This window comes from Lampris incognitus, chromosome 1, assembly GCF_029633865.1.
Source record: "Lampris incognitus isolate fLamInc1 chromosome 1, fLamInc1.hap2, whole genome shotgun sequence".
Classification (NCBI taxonomy): domain Eukaryota; kingdom Metazoa; phylum Chordata; class Actinopteri; order Lampriformes; family Lampridae; genus Lampris; species Lampris incognitus.
The window spans coordinates 44076548-44094301 of NC_079211.1; the positions used below are offsets into that span (position 1 = coordinate 44076548).

General features: G+C 42.6%; 1 protein-coding gene and 3 non-coding genes across 4 annotated transcripts in view; all 4 read right to left on the reverse strand.

The window, feature by feature from the left end:
* LOC130119728 (F-BAR and double SH3 domains protein 1-like) overlaps positions 1-17754 on the reverse strand; it is a 166861-nt gene that overhangs the window by 108944 nt on the left and 40163 nt on the right. The gene's annotated exons all lie outside the window — the stretch shown is intronic.
* On the reverse strand, positions 517-588 carry trnam-cau (transfer RNA methionine (anticodon CAU)). Its single transcript has one exon. It is a non-coding gene; the product is annotated as a tRNA-Met (tRNA).
* trnam-cau (transfer RNA methionine (anticodon CAU)) lies at positions 1801-1872 on the reverse strand. Its single transcript has one exon. It is a non-coding gene; the product is annotated as a tRNA-Met (tRNA).
* trnam-cau (transfer RNA methionine (anticodon CAU)) lies at positions 4388-4459 on the reverse strand. The gene has a single exon. It is a non-coding gene; the product is annotated as a tRNA-Met (tRNA).

The window sequence follows — 17754 nt, forward strand, 5'->3', positions numbered from 1 at the left end:
GATCTGAAATCTCATGGCCAATGAGAGCTATAAACAATACCAATTTTGGTAGTTAGAATTCTGATCATTATATTGATGAATCAGGTTTCCCAGAGAGGGCTTCATCAGTTGAACCATAAGTTAAGACCTGGCCTTTATAAGAACCACAATGTTTGAAAAACATTTCAAGTGAGGAAGATGGTTGTAATGATTAAGTAGGGAAAGCTTAGTTGACCATGTGCCATAAGTATACAGGTCCTCTTTCTGATCAAAAACAGATAATTTGAATTCTTAGCCCACCTGGACCAAAATAGTACAGATGAAATCATAAAGAAAGTTGTTCTGCAAGTGGCTAGAAACAAAAGCATACAAAGAACACTTGCTGGGCAATGACAGAGGTGAGCTTCTCTGGAGAAATGGTTTGAAAGTGAAGTCTCTGGGTTTTATTATGACAAATCCACAAGCAAAACTGCAATTGATGGTGATGCCACGGTTTTGGGTTAGGCTGTGTTTCTGAATTTGAGCGAAGCTGTGTTTTAGCAGAGGATGGTTTCGATCCATCGACCTCTGGGTTATGGGCCCAGCACGCTTCCGCTGCGCCACTCTGCTGCTGCTGCTGCTGCTGCACATTGTAGATTACAACAACAGTTGCCAGTTTACGAGGCAAGTGCCTTTTACACTGGGCCAGAGGGGATGGTTGGTTCACCTACGGGATTTGAAGACTCAGGACAAGCCATCGCAATAAACCAGCAGCCATTTAGTATTTGGAATTTTGATGTTGATCTTGATGAAGCAGAGCTGCAGGGGAGAGCTTAGTCAGTTAAATCCCAAGTTTACATGTAACCTTTCAAAGATCCAAAGTTTTTGATGAACAAATTGTCTGATGGTAGACCATTTCAAGTCTTAGAAAACCTGAACCAAAAGAGCACAGATTAAATAGCAGAGCACTAGATTCTGCAAGCAGTTGGAAGAAAAAGCCTACAAACAACACTTGCTGGGAAATGACGAAGGTGAGTTTCAGTGCAGAAGTGGTTTGACAGTGAAGTTGATGTGTTTGCTATGACAAACTCATAACAAGACAAACAATCTATGGCGATAGTGCGCTTTTGGGATTAGTTGTGCAGAAGAGTAAGTCCTGATTTGGGAAAAGCCGGTAGTCAGCAGAGGACGGTTTCAATGCATCGACTTCTTGGTTATGGGCCCAACACTCTGCCGCTAGATGCGCAAGATTCGACTAACAATACCCAGCTTACAATGCCAGTGAAATTTACATTGCACCAGAGTGGCTGTCCAGTTCACCCTCTGGATCTGAAATCTCATGGCCAATGAGAGCTATAAACAAAACCAATTTTGGTAGTTAGAATTCTGATCATTATATTGATGAATCAGGTTTCCCGGGGAGCGCTTCATCAGTTGAACCATAAGTTAAGACCTGGCCTTTATAAGAACCACAATGTTTGAAGAACATTTCAAGTGAGGAAGATGGTTGTAATGATTAAGTAGGGAAAGCTTAGTTGACCATGTGCCATAAGTATACAGGTCCTCTTTCTGATCTAAAAGAGATAATTTGAATTCTTAGCACACCTGGACCAAAATAGTACAGATGAAATCATAAAGAAAGTTGTTCTGCAAGTGGCTAGAAACAAAAGCATACAAAGAACACTTGCTGGGCAATGACAGAGGTGAGCTTCTCTGGAGAAATGGTTTGAAAGTGAAGTCTCTGGGTTTTATTATGACAAATCCACAAGCAAAACAGCAATTGATGGTGATGCCACGGTTTTGGGTTAGGCTGTGTTTCTGAATTTGAGCGAAGCTGTCCTTTAGCAGAGGATGGTTTCGATCCATCGACCTCTGGGTTATGGGCCCAGCACGCTTCCGCTGCGCCACTCTGCTGCTGCTGCTGCTGCTGCTGCTGCTGCACATTGTAGATTACAACAACAATTGCCAGTTTACGAGGCAAGTGCCTTTTACACTGGGCCAGAGGGGATGGTTGGTTCACCTACGGGATTTGAAGACTCAGGACAAATCATCGCAATAAACCAGCAGCCATTTAGTATTTGGAATTTTGATGTTGATCTTGATGAAGCAGAGCTGCAGGGGAGAGCTTAGTCAGTTAAATCCCAAGTTGACATGTAACCTTTCAAAGATCCAAAGTTTTTGATGAACAAATTGTCTGATGGTAGACCATTTCAAGTCTTAGAAAACCTGAACCAAAAGAGCACAGATTAAATAGCAGAGCACTAGATTCTGCAAGCAGTTGGAAGGAAAAGCCTACAAACAACACTTGCTGGGAAATGACGAAGGTGAGTTTCAGTGCAGAAGTGGTTTGACAGTGAAGTTGATGTGTTTGCTATGACAAACTCATAACAAGACAAACAATATATGGCGATAGTGCGCTTTTGGGATTAGTGTGCAGAAGAGTAAGTCCTGATTTGGGAAAAGCCGGTAGTCAGCAGAGGACGGTTTCAATGCATCGACTTCTTGGTTATGGGCCCAACACTCTGCCGCTAGATGCGCAAGATTCGACTAACAATACCCAGCTTACAATGCCAGTGACATTTACATTGCACCAGAGTGGCTGTCCAGTTCACCCTCTGGATCTGAAATCTCATGGCCAATGAGAGCTATAAACAATACCAATATTGGTAGTTAGAATTCTGATCATTATATTGATGAATCAGGTTTCCCGGGGAGCGCTTAATCAGTTGAACCATAAGTTAAGATCTGGCCTTTATAAGAACCACAATGTTTGAAGAACATTTCAAGTGAGGAAGATGGTTGTAATGATTAAGTAGGGAAAGCTTAGTTGACCATGTGCCATAAGTATACAGGTCCTCTTTCTGATCTAAAACAGATAATTTGAATTCTTAGCACACCTGCACCAAAATAGTACAGATGAAATCATAAAGAAAGTTGTTCTGCAAGTGGCTAGAAACAAAAGCATACAAAGAACACTTGCTGGGCAATGACAAAGGTGAGCTTCTCTGGAGAAATGGTTTGAAAGTGAAGTCTCTGGGTTTTATTATGACAAATCCACAAGCAAAACAGCAATTGATGGTGATGCCACGGTTTTGGGTTAGGCTGTGTTTCTGAACTTGAGCGAAGCTGTCCTTTAGCAGAGGATGGTTTTCATCCATCGACCTCTGGGTTATGGGCCCAGCACGCTTCCGCTGCGCCACTCTGCTGCTGCTGCTGCTGCTGCTGCTGCTGCTGCACATTGTAGATTACAACAACAATTGCCAGTTTACGAGGCAAGTGCCTTTTACACTGGGCCAGAGGGGATGGTTGGTTCACCTACGGGATTTGAAGACTCAGGACAAGCCATCGCAATAAACCAGCAGCCATTTAGTATTTGGAATTTTGATGTTGATCTTGATGAAGCAGAGCTGCAGGGGAGAGCTTAGTCAGTTAAATCCCAAGTTTACATGTAACCTTTCAAAGATCCAAAGTTTTTGATGAACAAATTGTCTGATGGTAGACCATTTCAAGTCTTAGAAAACCTGAACCAAAAGAGCACAGATTAAATAGCAGAGCACTAGATTCTGCAAGCAGTTGGAAGGAAAAGCCTACAAACAACACTTGCTGGGAAATGACGAAGGTGAGTTTCAGTGCAGAAGTGGTTTGACAGTGAAGTTGATGTGTTTGCTATGACAAACTCATAACAAGACAAACAATCTATGCGATAGTGCGCTTTTGGGATTAGTTGTGCAGAAGAGTAAGTCCTGATTTGGGAAAAGCCGGTAGTCAGCAGAGGACGGTTTCAATGCATCGGTTTCCTGGTTATGGGCCCAACACTCTGCCGCTAGATGCGCAAGATTCGACTAACAATACCCAGCTTACAATGCAAGTGACATTTACATTGCACCAGAGTGGCTCTCCAGTTCACCCTCTGGATCTGAAATCTCATGGCCAATGAGAGCTATAAACAATACCAATTTTGGTAGTTAGAATTCTGATCATTATATTTATGAATCAGGTTTCCCAGAGAGGGCTTCATCAGTTGAACCATAAGTTAGGACCTGGCCTTTATAAGAACCACAATGTTTGAAAAACATTTCAAGTGAGGAAGATGGTTGTAATGATTAAGTAGGGAAAGCTTAGTTGACCATGTGCCATAAGTATACAGGTCCTCTTTCTGATCTAAAACAGATAATTTGAATTCTTAGCCCACCTGGACCAAAATAGTACAGATGAAATCATAAAGAAAGTTGTTCTGCAAGTGGCTAGAAACAAAAGCATACAAAGAACACTTGCTGGGCAATGACAGAGGTGAGCTTCTCTGGAGAAATGGTTTGAAAGTGAAGTCTCTGGGTTTTATTATGACAAATCCACAAGCAAAACAGCAATTGATGGTGATGCCACGGTTTTGGGTTAGGCTGTGTTTCTGAATTTGAGCGAAGCTGCCCTTTAGCAGAGGATGGTTTCGATCCATCGACCTCTGGGTTATGGGCCCAGCACGCTTCCGCTGCGCCACTCTGCTGCTGCTGCTGCTGCTGCTGCACATTGTAGATTACAACAACAATTGCCAGTTTACGAGGCAAGTGCCTTTTACACTGGGCCAGAGGGGATGGTTGGTTCACCTACGGGATTTGAAGACTCAGGACAAGCCATCGCAATAAACCAGCAGCCATTTAGTATTTGGAATTTTGATGTTTATCTTGATGAAGCAGAGCTGCAGGGGAGAGCTTAGTCAGTTAAATCCCAAGTTTACATGTAACCTTTCAATGATCCAAAGTTTTTGATGAACAAATTGTCTGATGGTAGACCATTTCAAGTCTTAGAAAACCTGAACCAAAAGAGCACAGATTAAATAGCAGAGCACTAGATTCTGCAAGCAGTTGGAAGGAAAAGCCTACAAACAACACTTGCTGGGAAATGACGAAGGTGAGTTTCAGTGCAGAAGTGGTTTGACAGTGAAGTTGATGTGTTTGCTATGACAAACTCATAACAAGACAAACAATCTATGGCGATAGTGCGCTTTTGGGATTAGTTGTGCAGAAGAGTAAGTCCTGATTTGGGAAAAGCCGGTAGTCAGCAGAGGACGGTTTCAATGCATCGACTTCTTGGTTATGGGCCCAACACTCTGCCGCTAGATGCGCAAGATTTGACTAACAATACCCAGCTTACAATGCCAGTGACATTTACATTGCACCAGAGTGGCTTTCCAGTTCACCCTCTGGATCTGAAATCTCATGGCCAATGAGAGCTATAAACAATACCAATTTTGGTAGTTAGAATTCTGATCATTATATTGATGAATCAGGTTTCCCAGAGAGGGCTTCATCAGTTGAACCATAAGTTAAGACCTGGCCTTTATAAGAACCACAATGTTTGAAAAACATTTCAAGTGAGGAAGATGGTTGTAATGATTAAGTAGGGAAAGCTTAGTTGACCATGTGCCATAAGTATACAGGTCCTCTTTCTGATCAAAAACAGATAATTTGAATTCTTAGCCCACCTGGACCAAAATAGTACAGATGAAATCATAAAGAAAGTTGTTCTGCAAGTGGCTAGAAACAAAAGCATACAAAGAACACTTGCTGGGCAATGACAGAGGTGAGCTTCTCTGGAGAAATGGTTTGAAAGTGAAGTCTCTGGGTTTTATTATGACAAATCCACAAGCAAAACTGCAATTGATGGTGATGCCACGGTTTTGGGTTAGGCTGTGTTTCTGAATTTGAGCGAAGCTGTGCTTTAGCAGAGGATGGTTTCGATCCATCGACCTCTGGGTTATGGGCCCAGCACGCTTCCGCTGCGCCACTCTGCTGCTGCTGCTGCTGCTGCACATTGTAGATTACAACAACAGTTGCCAGTTTACGAGGCAAGTGCCTTTTACACTGGGCCAGAGGGGATGGTTGGTTCACCTACGGGATTTGAAGACTCAGGACAAGCCATCGCAATAAACCAGCAGCCATTTAGTATTTGGAATTTTGATGTTGATCTTGATGAAGCAGAGCTGCAGGGGAGAGCTTAGTCAGTTAAATCCCAAGTTTACATGTAACCTTTCAAAGATCCAAAGTTTTTGATGAACAAATTGTCTGATGGTAGACCATTTCAAGTCTTAGAAAACCTGAACCAAAAGAGCACAGATTAAATAGCAGAGCACTAGATTCTGCAAGCAGTTGGAAGAAAAAGCCTACAAACAACACTTGCTGGGAAATGACGAAGGTGAGTTTCAGTGCAGAAGTGGTTTGACAGTGAAGTTGATGTGTTTGCTATGACAAACTCATAACAAGACAAACAATCTATGGCGATAGTGCGCTTTTGGGATTAGTTGTGCAGAAGAGTAAGTCCTGATTTGGGAAAAGCCGGTAGTCAGCAGAGGACGGTTTCAATGCATCGACTTCTTGGTTATGGGCCCAACACTCTGCCGCTAGATGCGCAAGATTCGACTAACAATACCCAGCTTACAATGCCAGTGAAATTTACATTGCACCAGAGTGGCTGTCCAGTTCACCCTCTGGATCTGAAATCTCATGGCCAATGAGAGCTATAAACAAAACCAATTTTGGTAGTTAGAATTCTGATCATTATATTGATGAATCAGGTTTCCCGGGGAGCGCTTAATCAGTTGAACCATAAGTTAAGATCTGGCCTTTATAAGAACCACAATGTTTGAAGAACATTTCAAGTGAGGAAGATGGTTGTAATGATTAAGTAGGGAAAGCTTAGTTGACCATGTGCCATAAGTATACAGGTCCTCTTTCTGATCTAAAAGAGATAATTTGAATTCTTAGCACACCTGGACCAAAATAGTACAGATGAAATCATAAAGAAAGTTGTTCTGCAAGTGGCTAGAAACAAAAGCATACAAAGAACACTTGCTGGGCAATGACAGAGGTGAGCTTCTCTGGAGAAATGGTTTGAAAGTGAAGTCTCTGGGTTTTATTATGACAAATCCACAAGCAAAACAGCAATTGATGGTGATGCCACGGTTTTGGGTTAGGCTGTGTTTCTGAATTTGAGCGAAGCTGTCCTTTAGCAGAGGATGGTTTCGATCCATCGACCTCTGGGTTATGGGCCCAGCACGCTTCCGCTGCGCCACTCTGCTGCTGCTGCTGCTGCTGCTGCTGCTGCACATTGTAGATTACAACAACAATTGCCAGTTTACGAGGCAAGTGCCTTTTACACTGGGCCAGAGGGGATGGTTGGTTCACCTACGGGATTTGAAGACTCAGGACAAATCATCGCAATAAACCAGCAGCCATTTAGTATTTGGAATTTTGATGTTGATCTTGATGAAGCAGAGCTGCAGGGGAGAGCTTAGTCAGTTAAATCCCAAGTTGACATGTAACCTTTCAAAGATCCAAAGTTTTTGATGAACAAATTGTCTGATGGTAGACCATTTCAAGTCTTAGAAAACCTGAACCAAAAGAGCACAGATTAAATAGCAGAGCACTAGATTCTGCAAGCAGTTGGAAGGAAAAGCCTACAAACAACACTTGCTGGGAAATGACGAAGGTGAGTTTCAGTGCAGAAGTGGTTTGACAGTGAAGTTGATGTGTTTGCTATGACAAACTCATAACAAGACAAACAATATATGGCGATAGTGCGCTTTTGGGATTAGTGTGCAGAAGAGTAAGTCCTGATTTGGGAAAAGCCGGTAGTCAGCAGAGGACGGTTTCAATGCATCGACTTCTTGGTTATGGGCCCAACACTCTGCCGCTAGATGCGCAAGATTCGACTAACAATACCCAGCTTACAATGCCAGTGACATTTACATTGCACCAGAGTGGCTGTCCAGTTCACCCTCTGGATCTGAAATCTCATGGCCAATGAGAGCTATAAACAATACCAATATTGGTAGTTAGAATTCTGATCATTATATTGATGAATCAGGTTTCCCGGGGAGCGCTTAATCAGTTGAACCATAAGTTAAGATCTGGCCTTTATAAGAACCACAATGTTTGAAGAACATTTCAAGTGAGGAAGATGGTTGTAATGATTAAGTAGGGAAAGCTTAGTTGACCATGTGCCATAAGTATACAGGTCCTCTTTCTGATCTAAAACAGATAATTTGAATTCTTAGCACACCTGCACCAAAATAGTACAGATGAAATCATAAAGAAAGTTGTTCTGCAAGTGGCTAGAAACAAAAGCATACAAAGAACACTTGCTGGGCAATGACAAAGGTGAGCTTCTCTGGAGAAATGGTTTGAAAGTGAAGTCTCTGGGTTTTATTATGACAAATCCACAAGCAAAACAGCAATTGATGGTGATGCCACGGTTTTGGGTTAGGCTGTGTTTCTGAACTTGAGCGAAGCTGTCCTTTAGCAGAGGATGGTTTTCATCCATCGACCTCTGGGTTATGGGCCCAGCACGCTTCCGCTGCGCCACTCTGCTGCTGCTGCTGCTGCTGCTGCTGCTGCTGCACATTGTAGATTACAACAACAATTGCCAGTTTACGAGGCAAGTGCCTTTTACACTGGGCCAGAGGGGATGGTTGGTTCACCTACGGGATTTGAAGACTCAGGACAAGCCATCGCAATAAACCAGCAGCCATTTAGTATTTGGAATTTTGATGTTGATCTTGATGAAGCAGAGCTGCAGGGGAGAGCTTAGTCAGTTAAATCCCAAGTTTACATGTAACCTTTCAAAGATCCAAAGTTTTTGATGAACAAATTGTCTGATGGTAGACCATTTCAAGTCTTAGAAAACCTGAACCAAAAGAGCACAGATTAAATAGCAGAGCACTAGATTCTGCAAGCAGTTGGAAGGAAAAGCCTACAAACAACACTTGCTGGGAAATGACGAAGGTGATTTTCAGTGCAGAAGTGGTTTGACAGTGAAGTTGATGTGTTTGCTATGACAAACTCATAACAAGACAAACAATCTATGGCGATAGTGCGCTTTTGGGATTAGTTGTGCAGAAGAGTAAGTCCTGATTTGGGAAAAGCCGGTAGTCAGCAGAGGACGGTTTCAATGCATCGACTTCTTGGTTATGGGCCCAACACTCTGCCGCTAGATGCGCAAGATTCGACTAACAATACCCAGCTTACAATGCCAGTGAAATTTACATTGCACCAGAGTGGCTGTCCAGTTCACCCTCTGGATCTGAAATCTCATGGCCAATGAGAGCTATAAACAAAACCAATTTTGGTAGTTAGAATTCTGATCATTATATTGATGAATCAGGTTTCCCGGGGAGCGCTTAATCAGTTGAACCATAAGTTAAGATCTGGCCTTTATAAGAACCACAATGTTTGAAGAACATTTCAAGTGAGGAAGATGGTTGTAATGATTAAGTAGGGAAAGCTTAGTTGACCATGTGCCATAAGTATACAGGTCCTCTTTCTGATCTAAAAGAGATAATTTGAATTCTTAGCACACCTGGACCAAAATAGTACAGATGAAATCATAAAGAAAGTTGTTCTGCAAGTGGCTAGAAACAAAAGCATACAAAGAACACTTGCTGGGCAATGACAGAGGTGAGCTTCTCTGGAGAAATGGTTTGAAAGTGAAGTCTCTGGGTTTTATTATGACAAATCCACAAGCAAAACAGCAATTGATGGTGATGCCACGGTTTTGGGTTAGGCTGTGTTTCTGAATTTGAGCGAAGCTGTCCTTTAGCAGAGGATGGTTTCGATCCATCGACCTCTGGGTTATGGGCCCAGCACGCTTCCGCTGCGCCACTCTGCTGCTGCTGCTGCTGCTGCTGCACATTGTAGATTACAACAACAATTGCCAGTTTACGAGGCAAGTGCCTTTTACACTGGGCCAGAGGGGATGGTTGGTTCACCTACGGGATTTGAAGACTCAGGACAAATCATCGCAATAAACCAGCAGCCATTTAGTATTTGGAATTTTGATGTTGATCTTGATGAAGCAGAGCTGCAGGGGAGAGCTTAGTCAGTTAAATCCCAAGTTGACATGTAACCTTTCAAAGATCCAAAGTTTTTGATGAACAAATTGTCTGATGGTAGGCCATTTCAAGTCTTAGAAAACCTGAACCAAAAGAGCACAGATTAAATAGCAGAGCACTAGATTCTGCAGGCAGTTGGAAGGAAAAGCCTACAAACAACACTTGCTGGGAAATGACGAAGGTGAGTTTCAGTGCAGAAGTGGTTTGACAGTGAAGTTGATGTGTTTGCTATGACAAACTCATACAAGACAAACAATATATGGCGATAGTGCGCTTTTGGGATTAGTGTGCAGAAGAGTAAGTCCTGATTTGGGAAAAGCCGGTAGTCAGCAGAGGACGGTTTCAATGCATCGACTTCTTGGTTATGGGCCCAACACTCTGCCGCTAGATGCGCAAGATTCGACTAACAATACCCAGCTTACAATGCCAGTGACATTTACATTGCACCAGAGTGGCTTTCCAGTTCACCCTCTGGATCTGAAATCTCATGGCCAATGAGAGCTATAAACAATACCAATATTGGTAGTTAGAATTCTGATCATTATATTGATGAATCAGGTTTCCCGGGGAGGGCTTAATCAGTTGAACCATAAGTTAAGATCTGGCCTTTATAAGAACCACAATGTTTGAAGAACATTTCAAGTGAGGAAGATGGTTGTAATGATTAAGTAGGGAAAGCTTAGTTGACCATGTGCCATAAGTATACAGGTCCTCTTTCTGATCTAAAACAGATAATTTGAATTCTTAGCACACCTGGACCAAAATAGTACAGATGAAATCATAAAGAAAGTTGTTCTGCAAGTGGCTAGAAACAAAAGTATACAAAGAACACTTGCTGGGCAATGACAAAGGTGAGCTTCTCTGGAGAAATGGTTTGAAAGTGAAGTCTCTGGGTTTTATTATGACAAATCCACAAGCAAAACAGCAATTGATGGTGATGCCACGGTTTTGGGTTAGGCTGTGTTTCTGAATTTGAGCGAAGCTGCCCTTTAGCAGAGGATGGTTTCGATCCATCGACCTCTGGGTTATGGGCCCAGCACGCTTCCGCTGCGCCACTCTGCTGCTGCTGCTGCTGCTGCTGCTGCTGCACATTGTAGATTACAACAACAATTGCCAGTTTACGAGGCAAGTGCCTTTTACACTGGGCCAGAGGGGATGGTTGGTTCACCTACGGGATTTGAAGACTCAGGACAAGCCATCGCAATAAACCAGCAGCCATTTAGTATTTGGAATTTTGATGTTGATATTGATGAAGCAGAGCTGCAGGGGAGAGCTTAGTCAGTTAAATCCCAAGTTTACATGTAACCTTTCAAAGATCCAAAGTTTTTGATGAACAAATTGTCTGATGGTAGACCATTTCAAGTCTTAGAAAACCTGAACCAAAAGAGCACAGATTAAATAGCAGAGCACTAGATTCTGCAAGCAGTTGGAAGGAAAAGCCTACAAACAACACTTGCTGGGAAATGACGAAGGTGAGTTTCAGTGCAGAAGTGGTTTGACAGTGAAGTTGATGTGTTTGCTATGACAAACTCATAACAAGACAAACAATCTATGGCGATAGTGCGCTTTTGGGATTAGTTGTGCAGAAGAGTAAGTCCTGATTTGGGAAAAGCCGGTAGTCAGCAGAGGACGGTTTCAATGCATCGACTTCTTGGTTATGGGCCCAACACTCTGCCGCTAGATGCGCAAGATTCGACTAACAATACCCAGCTTACAATGCCAGTGAAATTTACATTGCACCAGAGTGGCTGTCCAGTTCACCCTCTGGATCTGAAATCTCATGGCCAATGAGAGCTATAAACAAAACCAATTTTGGTAGTTAGAATTCTGATCATTATATTGATGAATCAGGTTTCCCGGGGAGCGCTTAATCAGTTGAACCATAAGTTAAGATCTGGCCTTTATAAGAACCACAATGTTTGAAGAACATTTCAAGTGAGGAAGATGGTTGTAATGATTAAGTAGGGAAAGCTTAGTTGACCATGTGCCATAAGTATACAGGTCCTCTTTCTGATCTAAAACAGATAATTTGAATTCTTAGCACACCTGCACCAAAATAGTACAGATGAAATCATAAAGAAAGTTGTTCTGCAAGTGGCTAGAAACAAAAGCATACAAAGAACACTTGCTGGGCAATGACAAAGGTGAGCTTCTCTGGAGAAATGGTTTGAAAGTGAAGTCTCTGGGTTTTATTATGACAAATCCACAAGCAAAACAGCAATTGATGGTGATGCCACGGTTTTGGGTTAGGCTGTGTTTCTGAACTTGAGCGAAGCTGTCCTTTAGCAGAGGATGGTTTTCATCCATCGACCTCTGGGTTATGGGCCCAGCACGCTTCCGCTGCGCCACTCAGCTGTTGCTGCTGCTGCTGCTGCACATTGTAGATTACAACAACAATTGCCAGTTTACTAGGCAAGTGCCTTTTACACTGGGCCAGAGGGGATGGTTGGTTCACCTACGGGATTTGAAGACTCAGGACAAGCCATCGCAATAAACCAGCAGCCATTTAGTATTTGGAATTTTGATGTTGATCTTGATGAAGCAGAGCTGCAGGGGAGAGCTTAGTCAGTTAAATCCCAAGTTTACATGTAAACTTTCAAAGATCCAAAGTTTTTGATGAACAAATTGTCTGATGGTAGACCATTTCAAGTCTTAGATATCCTGAACCAAAAGAGCACAGATTAAATAGCAGAGCACTAGATTCTGCAAGCAGTTGGAAGGAAAAGCCTACAAACAACACTTGCTGGGAAATGACGAAGGTGAGTTTCAGTGCAGAAGTGGTTTGACAGTGAAGTTGATGTGTTTGCTATGACAAACTCATAACAAGACAAACAATCTATGGCGATAGTGCGCTTTTGGGATTAGTTGTGCAGAAGAGTAAGTCCTGATTTGGGAAAAGCCGGTAGTCAGCAGAGGACGGTTTCAATGCATCGGTTTCCTGGTTATGGGCCCAACACTCTGCCGCTAGATGCGCAAGATTCGACTAACAATACCCAGCTTACAATGCAAGTGACATTTACATTGCACCAGAGTGGCTGTCCAGTTCACCCTCTGGATCTGAAATCTCATGGCCAATGAGAGCTATAAACAATACCAATTTTGGTAGTTAGAATTCTGATCATTATATTGATGAATCAGGTTTCCCAGAGAGGGCTTCATCAGTTGAACCATAAGTTAAGACCTGGCCTTTATAATAACCACAATGTTTGAAAAACATTTCAAGTGAGGAAGATGGTTGTAATGATTAAGTAGGGAAAGCTTAGTTGACCATGTGCCATAAGTATACAGGTCCTCTTTCTGATCTAAAACAGATAATTTGAATTCTTAGCCCACCTGGACCAAAATAGTACAGATGAAATCATAAAGAAAGTTGTTCTGCAAGTGGCTAGAAACAAAAGCATACAAAGAACACTTGCTGGGCAATGACAGAGGTGAGCTTCTCTGGAGAAATGGTTTGAAAGTGAAGTCTCTGGGTTTTATTATGACAAATCCACAAGCAAAACAGCAATTGATGGTGATGCCACGGTTTTGGGTTAGGCTGTGCTTCAGAATTTGAGCGAAGCTGCCCTTTAGCAGAGGATGGTTTCGATCCATCGACCTCTGGGTTATGGGCCCAGCACGCTTCCGCTGCGCCACTCTGCTGCTGCTGCTGCTGCTGCTGCACATTGTAGATTACAACAACAATTGCCAGTTTACGAGGCAAGTGCCTTTTACACTGGGCCAGAGGGGATGGTTGGTTCACCTACGGGATTTGAAGACTCAGGACAAGCCATCGCAATAAACCAGCAGCCATTTAGTATTTGGAATTTTGATGTTTATCTTGATGAAGCAGAGCTGCAGGGGAGAGCTTAGTCAGTTAAATCCCAAGTTGACATGTAACCTTTCAAAGATCCAAAGTTTTTGATGAACAAATTGTCTGATGGTAGACCATTTCAAGTCTTAGAAAACCTGAACCAAAAGAGCACAGATTAAATAGCAGAGCACTAGATTCTGCAAGCAGTTGGAAGGAAAAGCCTACAAACAACACTTGCTGGGAAATGACGAAGGTGAGTTTCAGTGCAGAAGTGGTTTGACAGTGAAGTTGATGTGTTTGCTATGACAAACTCATAACAAGACAAACAATCTATGGCGATAGTGCGCTTTTGGGATTAGTTGTGCAGAAGAGTAAGTCCTGATTTGGGAAAAGCCGGTAGTCAGCAGAGGACGGTTTCAATGCATCGACTTCTTGGTTATGGGCCCAACACTCTGCCGCTAGATGCGCAAGATTTGACTAACAATACCCAGCTTACAATGCCAGTGACATTTACATTGCACCAGAGTGGCTTTCCAGTTCACCCTCTGGATCTGAAATCTCATGGCCAATGAGAGCTATAAACAATACCAATTTTGGTAGTTAGAATTCTGATCATTATATTGATGAATCAGGTTTCCCAGAGAGGGCTTCATCAGTTGAACCATAAGTTAAGACCTGGCCTTTATAAGAACCACAATGTTTGAAAAACATTTCAAGTGAGGAAGATGGTTGTAATGATTAAGTAGGGAAAGCTTAGTTGACCATGTGCCATAAGTATACAGGTCCTCTTTCTGATCAAAAACAGATAATTTGAATTCTTAGCCCACCTGGACCAAAATAGTACAGATGAAATCATAAAGAAAGTTGTTCTGCAAGTGGCTAGAAACAAAAGCATACAAAGAACACTTGCTGGGCAATGACAGAGGTGAGCTTCTCTGGAGAAATGGTTTGAAAGTGAAGTCTCTGGGTTTTATTATGACAAATCCACAAGCAAAACTGCAATTGATGGTGATGCCACGGTTTTGGGTTAGGCTGTGTTTCTGAATTTGAGCGAAGCTGTGCTTTAGCAGAGGATGGTTTCGATCCATCGACCTCTGGGTTATGGGCCCAGCACGCTTCCGCTGCGCCACTCTGCTGCTGCTGCTGCTGCTGCACATTGTAGATTACAACAACAATTGCCAGTTTACGAGGCAAGTGCCTTTTACACTGGGCCAGAGGGGATGGTTGGTTCACCTACGGGATTTGAAGACTCAGGACAAGCCATCGCAATAAACCAGCAGCCATTTAGTATTTGGAATTTTGATGTTGATCTTGATGAAGCAGAGCTGCAGGGGAGAGCTTAGTCAGTTAAATCCCAAGTTTACATGTAACCTTTCAAAGATCCAAAGTTTTTGATGAACAAATTGTCTGATGGTAGACCATTTCAAGTCTTAGAAAACCTGAACCAAAAGAGCACAGATTAAATAGCAGAGCACTAGATTCTGCAAGCAGTTGGAAGGAAAAGCCTACAAACAACACTTGCTGGGAAATGACGAAGGTGAGTTTCAGTGCAGAAGTGGTTTGACAGTGAAGTTGATGTGTTTGCTATGACAAACTCATAACAAGACAAACAATCTATGGCGATAGTGCGCTTTTGGGATTAGTTGTGCAGAAGAGTAAGTCCTGATTTGGGAAAAGCCGGTAGTCAGCAGAGGACGGTTTCAATGCATCGACTTCTTGGTTATGGGCCCAACACTCTGCCGCTAGATGCGCAAGATTCGACTAACAATACCCAGCTTACAATGCCAGTGAAATTTACATTGCACCAGAGTGGCTGTCCAGTTCACCCTCTGGATCTGAAATCTCATGGCCAATGAGAGCTATAAACAAAACCAATTTTGGTAGTTAGAATTCTGATCATTATATTGATGAATCAGGTTTCCCGGGGAGCGCTTAATCAGTTGAACCATAAGTTAAGATCTGGCCTTTATAAGAACCACAATGTTTGAAGAACATTTCAAGTGAGGAAGATGGTTGTAATGATTAAGTAGGGAAAGCTTAGTTGACCATGTGCCATAAGTATACAGGTCCTCTTTCTGATCTAAAACAGATAATTTGAATTCTTAGCACACCTGCACCAAAATAGTACAGATGAAATCATAAAGAAAGTTGTTCTGCAAGTGGCTAGAAACAAAAGCATACAAAGAACACTTGCTGGGCAATGACAAAGGTGAGCTTCTCTGGAGAAATGGTTTGAAAGTGAAGTCTCTGGGTTTTATTATGACAAATCCACAAGCAAAACAGCAATTGATGGTGATGCCACGGTTTTGGGTTAGGCTGTGTTTCTGAACTTGAGCGAAGCTGTCCTTTAGCAGAGGATGGTTTTCATCCATCGACCTCTGGGTTATGGGCCCAGCACGCTTCCGCTGCGCCACTCAGCTGTTGCTGCTGCTGCTGCACATTGTAGATTACAACAACAATTGCCAGTTTACCAGGCAAGTGCCTTTTACACTGGGCCAGAGGGGATGGTTGGTTCACCTACGGGATTTGAAGACTCAGGACAAGCCATCGCAATAAACCAGCAGCCATTTAGTATTTGGAATTTTGATGTTGATCTTGATGAAGCAGAGCTGCAGGGGAGAGCTTAGTCAGTTAAATCCCAAGTTTACATGTAAACTTTCAAAGATCCAAAGTTTTTGATGAACAAATTGTCTGATGGTAGACCATTTCAAGTCTTAGATAACCTGAACCAAAAGAGCACAGATTAAATAGCAGAGCACTAGATTCTGCAAGCAGTTGGAAGGAAAAGCCTACAAACAACACTTGCTGGGAAATGACGAAGGTGAGTTTCAGTGCAGAAGTGGTTTGACAGTGAAGTTGATGTGTTTGCTATGACAAACTCATAACAAGACAAACAATCTATGGCGATAGTGCGCTTTTGGGATTAGTTGTGCAGAAGAGTAAGTCCTGATTTGGGAAAAGCCGGTAGTCAGCAGAGGACGGTTTCAATGCATCGGTTTCCTGGTTATGGGCCCAACACTCTGCCGCTAGATGCGCAAGATTCGACTAACAATACCCAGCTTACAATGCAAGTGACATTTACATTGCACCAGAGTGGCTGTCCAGTTCACCCTCTGGATCTGAAATCTCATGGCCAATGAGAGCTATAAACAATACCAATTTTGGTAGTTAGAATTCTGATCATTATATTGATGAATCAGGTTTCCCAGAGAGGGCTTCATCAGTTGAACCATAAGTTAAGACCTGGCCTTTATAAGAACCACAATGTTTGAAAAACATTTCAAGTGAGGAAGATGGTTGTAATGATTAAGTAGGGAAAGCTTAGTTGACCATGTGCCATAAGTATACAGGTCCTCTTTCTGATCTAAAACAGATAATTTGAATTCTTAGCCCACCTGGACCAAAATAGTACAGATGAAATCATAAAGAAAGTTGTTCTGCAAGTGGCTAGAAACAAAAGCATACAAAGAACACTTGCTGGGCAATGACAGAGGTGAGCTTCTCTGGAGAAATGGTTTGAAAGTGAAGTCTCTGGGTTTTATTATGACAAATCCACAAGCAAAACAGCAATTGATGGTGATGCCACGGTTTTGGGTTAGGCTGTGTTTCTGAATTTGAGCGAAGCTGCCCTTTAGCAGAGGATGGTTTCGATCCATCGACCTCTGGGTTATGGGCCCAGCACGCTTCCGCTGCGCCACTCTGCTGCTGCTGCTGCTGCTGCTGCACATTGTAGATTACAACAACAATTGCCAGTTTACGAGGCAAGTGCCTTTTACACTGGGCCAGAGGGGATGGTTGGTTCACCTACGGGATTTGAAGACTCAGGACAAGTCATCGCAATAAACCAGCAGCCATTTAGTATTTGGAATTTTGATGTTGATCTTGATGAAGCAGAGCTGCAGGGGAGAGCTTAGTCAGTTAAATCCCAAGTTTACATGTAACCTTTCAAAGATCCAAAGTTTTTGATGAACAAATTGTCTGATGGTAGACCATTTCAAGTCTTAGAAAACCTGAACCAAAAGAGCACAGATTAAATAGCAGAGCACTAGATTCTGCAAGCAGTTGGAAGGAAAAGCCTACAAACAACACTTGCTGGGAAATGACGAAGGTGAGTTTCAGT